Source organism: Lepisosteus oculatus, chromosome 27, assembly GCF_040954835.1.
Source record: "Lepisosteus oculatus isolate fLepOcu1 chromosome 27, fLepOcu1.hap2, whole genome shotgun sequence".
Taxonomy (NCBI): Eukaryota; Metazoa; Chordata; class Actinopteri; order Semionotiformes; family Lepisosteidae; genus Lepisosteus; species Lepisosteus oculatus.
In genome coordinates this window covers 8,348,384-8,353,769 of record NC_090722.1, presented here as the reverse complement: position 1 = coordinate 8,353,769, position 5,386 = coordinate 8,348,384, and the positions used below count along the sequence as shown (strand labels likewise).

The 5,386-nt window shown below is 38.8% G+C and overlaps 1 long non-coding RNA gene across 1 annotated transcript; it reads left to right on the top strand.

Annotated features, from left to right (window-relative positions):
* The first annotated feature begins 2,790 nt into the window (after positions 1 to 2,790).
* Positions 2,791 to 5,386, top strand: LOC107075426 (uncharacterized). The gene is made up of 2 exons (XR_001476955.2): positions 2,791 to 3,077; positions 4,801 to 5,386. It is a non-coding gene; the product is annotated as an uncharacterized lncRNA (long non-coding RNA).

Here is a 5,386-nt window from a genome sequence, read left to right as displayed (position 1 = left end):
TGATTTCAGATCAAAAGGGTAAATGCAATTCTCCATGGTACACACCCACAGTGAGTTGTGAATTACATTACACAGCATAATCAAGAGTGCTAAGCAAGTATCTGATAAGTAAAGTCTTTAATAATTCAAAGCATTATTGTGCATGTGGGAAGATAACGTGAGCTCATGCGCTTGCTGTTTTTGAAAGTGCTTTTAGCCGATTGCTAGCTGTCCTTATCATACCATCACCATGATGACCCCAAGCAGGGAGAAGGACAAGTTCAGAAAATAGTCATTGGTCTCTTAGCAGAAATATGGGGGGAACTGGTTTTACCTCCCCAGATATCACGGAAACTGCATCTGAAATGGAAATTGAAAGAGTGACAGGTGAAACAAAAAAAAAAGCATTCTCCCAAATTAAAAACTGAATATGTTCCAGTCATTGTGTATCATGGTACTGTGGCATTCATCTCACAATTTGAACAAATGTACTGCCAATGGTTTTGGCTCTCTTTCATGTGACAAACTTGAAATCTGACATGAGAAAGCAATGCATGGAGTTTGGCAAAGCACTGTGTGGTGGGTTATCTCATGGTATCAAAGATGTAATTATTTTTTTTTTTCAATTTTAGGGTGTCATTAAAAATTAGTCTCAGAAGGAATCCAAGTTATACTGATATTCTCACTCATGGTGGGTTCACTGAGCCAAGCTTTTGTAAGCTAAAAAAATGATCCAGAATAACCATGTTTCAGGAGGGTGAGTTTTTGTTTAGTCAGCAGTTTAGATTATTATTATTTTATATTTGAACATTCGCTTTTGATTAAAAATAACGACTTTTAACTGGGTTTGTATTATTGCAAGAGAGTGAATACTTTCACTGTATATCATGATTTGCATGGCTGGTTATGTTGTGCCTTTGTGCATACCCTATCATTATATGACCATATACTGTATGTTGAATATAACAGGATTCTGGTATTCCAAGTTTTTTTTTTTAATATGTGTAAATTAAGGGGACCTTGCACAGACTGATTTGCTCTATCCCACGAATCCTGTGCAAGCGAACCCAGCCCATCAAAAGCTTCCATACACCAGTAAACTGGTGTTCTAATGCATAGTGATACAGCCAGAGCTTTGCCCACCTTATTTTTATAAAATGGCCTGAACTAGACAATTTGAAACACAAAGAGTTGATTAAAATGCTTCTGTTCTTTTCTGTTCCCCCAGGGTGGACAATACCCTTTTCTATTTGGTTGACTACTATGCTTTCAGTGGGGCATGTTCTTTTTTCATTGCCACTTTTGAAACCATTTGTATTGGATGGGTATACGGTGAGTTCAAACATTTTTACAGCTGTTTCTAAGGTTCCATTTTATTTTTAGTTTTTTTCTTAGCTATAAAACTGACACCTGTTATCTTAAGTCATGATGCTCTTCTCAATTCATACTTTTAAAAACTCTTAAGTGATAAGTACACCACAACAGATCTTCATGTATAGGATAGCTCGTGCATAGCTACTGTATGTCATCCCATTTGTATTGGTTTATACAGATTTCTAGAATATAACAGGATAAAACAGGCTAAATAATAATAATAATAATAAACTTTATTTTATATAGCGCCTTTAAAGGTGGCTTCTCAAAGCGCTTTACAGGATGACAATAACAATAAATAAGAAGACTACAACAATAAATAAGAAAATTTCACAAGACAGGACACAATTATAATTACAACAATACAACAATAACAATAGAGGAGACCGTGGAAGATGGTATTAAGAAGAGCAGAGGGGTGAAGAATGGAACCAGTTAAGTAAAGGCTTTACTGAAGAAGAAGGTTTTGAGTCTGGATTTGAAGGAGTTTAGAGAAGGTGACTCTCTAATATCCTTGGGCAAAGAGTTCCAGAGCTTGGGGGCATAGCAGGAGAAGGCCCTGTCGCCCATACAATGTAGACGGGCTTGGGGGACAGTAAGGAGGGCAGAATTTGAAGAGCGGAGGTTGCGAGGTGGGGAGTAGGGCGATAAAAGTTCAGACAGGTATTGAGGTGCCAAGCCATGTAAAGCCTTGTAGGTGAGCATGAGGATTTTAAAGTCTACGCGGAATTTGACCGGAAGCCAGTGCAAGGACTCCAGGATAGGAGTAATGTGAACACTTGTACTAGACCTGGTCTAAAGCAAATTTTTTAAACAAATGAACACAATTTCAAACATTTTGCTTTAACAGAACTTAAGTTAGCTAATGTGTTGCCCAGAGCTGTAAGATCCATTTCAATCTTTTCAAACTTGATACTTTTTGTTATCCACTTGATTACAGTATCTTATTTAAGAGAAATGGCACCACTATCTCTAATCACAAGCAAAGCTGAAAGTCTGCATTTATTTTGTCGAAGTTTTTGTAGATTTTTGCAACAAGACATTTCTCTTTTGAGTTCAAACACTCTACTCATTCAGTCATTTTAGACTAAGCATCTACTGTAATGGACCAGGCCCTTACCCTAATGAGCCGTTTGCAGAGCCCGCATGCACAAAAAGTTCTGGGGGAGGACCGTTAGATAAGAACATCACTCAGTACCACTAGCACCATTCATGCTAATTACCGTAGATGCCAGGTCAAGACTTAATTACATTGATGTAAGTGCCATTCCTATCCAATTAACATAATTAATCCCCACTGTGACTATTTACAAGCAATTTAGAAGCCTTGTAGCAGCCTCCAGTGGCAGGTTGCTGCAGTTACAGCCTTTAAACCAGCTGACCTGTCTAAGCCATATGGAGAAAAAAAACTACTGCCATTCTAGTTACAGTGCCACCTGCATCAGCTTAAATCTTTATTTGTATCTACGCTGAATTGCCTCACCTGGCAGTTGGTCGCTTCCTGTTTTTGCAGGCGCTGACCTTTTCTGCTGCAGCATTGCGGATACGATGGGCTATCGTCCGTTCAGTACTGCTGGCTCTACATAACCCCAGCTGTCTTGCTTGGTAGGTGTTTTTCCCCCAATCCTTTTAAATTTGCGTCTCTTCATCGTTGGCTCCCAGCCATCTATGGGACAGGAATGAAACACAGAAGTCAAAGGGACCTTTTTATGGACACTTATTTGGTATGTACTTCTTGTACGTCTTAAACTCCAGTACATGTTTTCTGTTTTATCAGTTAATTAATTTTAAATCTCCTTCGTATACAGACTTATTGATGGGATTTCTTCAAAAAAGGACTGTGTCCTGGTTTGAATGATTTATTTTATCTCTCTTGTTATATTTATAAATGTTATATTGGAAGCTTTACATATTGTCAAAAAATTCAAACAAAATTGAGGCTCCCGGAATAATCTTCTGGAGTAGCTGTTGTTAAAACCCTGGTAGAGAACTAGATCATTAACCTGGTTTTACTCTGATGACACACTGTGCACCGCCTCTCTGAGGAAATGCCAGTTACATTCCAGTAGTGACGTGACCCAGTTTGGAAATTGGGTCACCTGGGTAATAGAACTGAACCTGCCCTCCCAGCGAGCACTTATTTTATTTCTGTAAGCACTCAGAAACCCGCTGTGGTCTCTAACTGATGTGCATTTATCAACACTAAATGCTGTATCATTGGTATCAGTGGGTTAGTTCATCTGTGCATGCAGATGAATTTTCTTTGGAGTTCAGCTTTTAGCAGCTGCATATTCATTTGAGTGGCTCTGTGAACTTGTGCTTCCTTGGTGGAGCTGATTCTCCTGCCTGTCCCATTCTTCCTCAAAGGCACATTGATCCTGTCCCTGGTCAGTTACACTTCACTTAAGCTTAACGGCACCTACAGTATGTGTGCCGAGACTGGGCATACACCTTGGGCTGGCTCTTCCCCTTTTCCTCTATGAGCTGGATTCCTCTGTGGGTGCTCTATAAACTCATCTGCACTCTTTCCTGATTTGATTAGGTAGATGCTGCACTTTGCACCACCTCATGCTTCCTGAGGTATGACCATTAACATGCTTGTCTGGTGCTGGTGTCTCTTCAGCATTTGAGTGTGCTGTGTCAGTCTGCCCAGGACCTCCCACTCACTTGGAAACAGGAACAGAGCCACTGTCTTTTAAACACTGAACCCAGTGCTCTGCTGAGAGGCAGTAAGACCATTTGCAGAATGAACAGAACCCCAGAGCCCCAAGCAAAACAGCCTCTGTATTATGAATAAAGGCAATGCCATCTGTTCAGAGTGACTACTGAAGGGTATTAATTGCTATTATTTGTTGCAAAGAAGAGTAAAGACAATAGCAGTGGGTTGGGGGTGTGGGTTCTACTGCTAGCTTAACATATCCCCCTAAAAAGGGCACAAAAACATAGTGAACTAAAATGTACCAAAAATATGTTTTTTTACTAAAGGCTATAAGCATATTGGCTTATCATTTGGAAAACTATTCTTTCTCTGTATTTGTCTGCTTGATATCAAAAAGTCATTTGGTCTATTCTTTGCACCACTTGATGATTGGTTTCATTTTTTCTAGAGTAATTCTGTATTTCTTCAGAGAGCTAAACATTGAAGTATAATTACCAGGTAGTATGAATGAATTAGGAACCACTGGCACTCACATTTTCAAATGATGGTATCAAGTAGTTTCTTTCCAAGTCCACGGAAATCGGCATACGCTTGCAGAAAGGTCTTGAAATTACTGGAGATGGCATGAATTATGGAAGTAATAAAGTCATGCTTAACTGCAAGTGATTGTCCAGACTGTTCTGTATATACAATGTACATGTTAAGTATTTTTGCAATGTATAAAGTCATTTCTTTTAAAGACAGATTTAGTTGTTTTTTTTAATCCCATTCATCTCGGTTATCTACAGGTTCTCATAAAAAGCAGCTGTGAGCGAAGAGGTTTTGGAAGAGTTCGATAAGGTGATTTTGTGAGCCTGAGCCAGCAAGCCAGTGAGAATCAAACATTAACGGCACGGGTTTCCTGAACTCAAGAACAATAGCTGTAATCTACATGTCTGGGTAATAAGCTTTCCTACTTTGCTTTTAATTATTTTTTTTTATTCAAGAACTTTCTCAATATGCCCATACTTGATATTTTCTCTTCGTGCGGCTCCTCTTTCCTGGAAGTGTTGAAAGAAACTGTGACAAATCTATCTGTAGTCTCTGAGACAGAGTAGCAGGATGTTCTGCTTCATTTTATTTGTTTACACTCTCCATAAATCCAGTTAATTTGCCACACTACCATTAGGTGAACTGCACTTGAATGTTATTTCTGTTCTCCGTTGTATATGTATCTCACTGTTACCACCTTGAAAATGTCTATTTTTCCGAAACTCTGTAACATCATAGCAAATTTTTTTTCAAAGCTTGGAATAACTCAACTCAAAACTCCACTATGAATTGATTGTTTTTCTTTACCTAAGTCGCCTATGCAAAATAAAAGAATTGACTTCC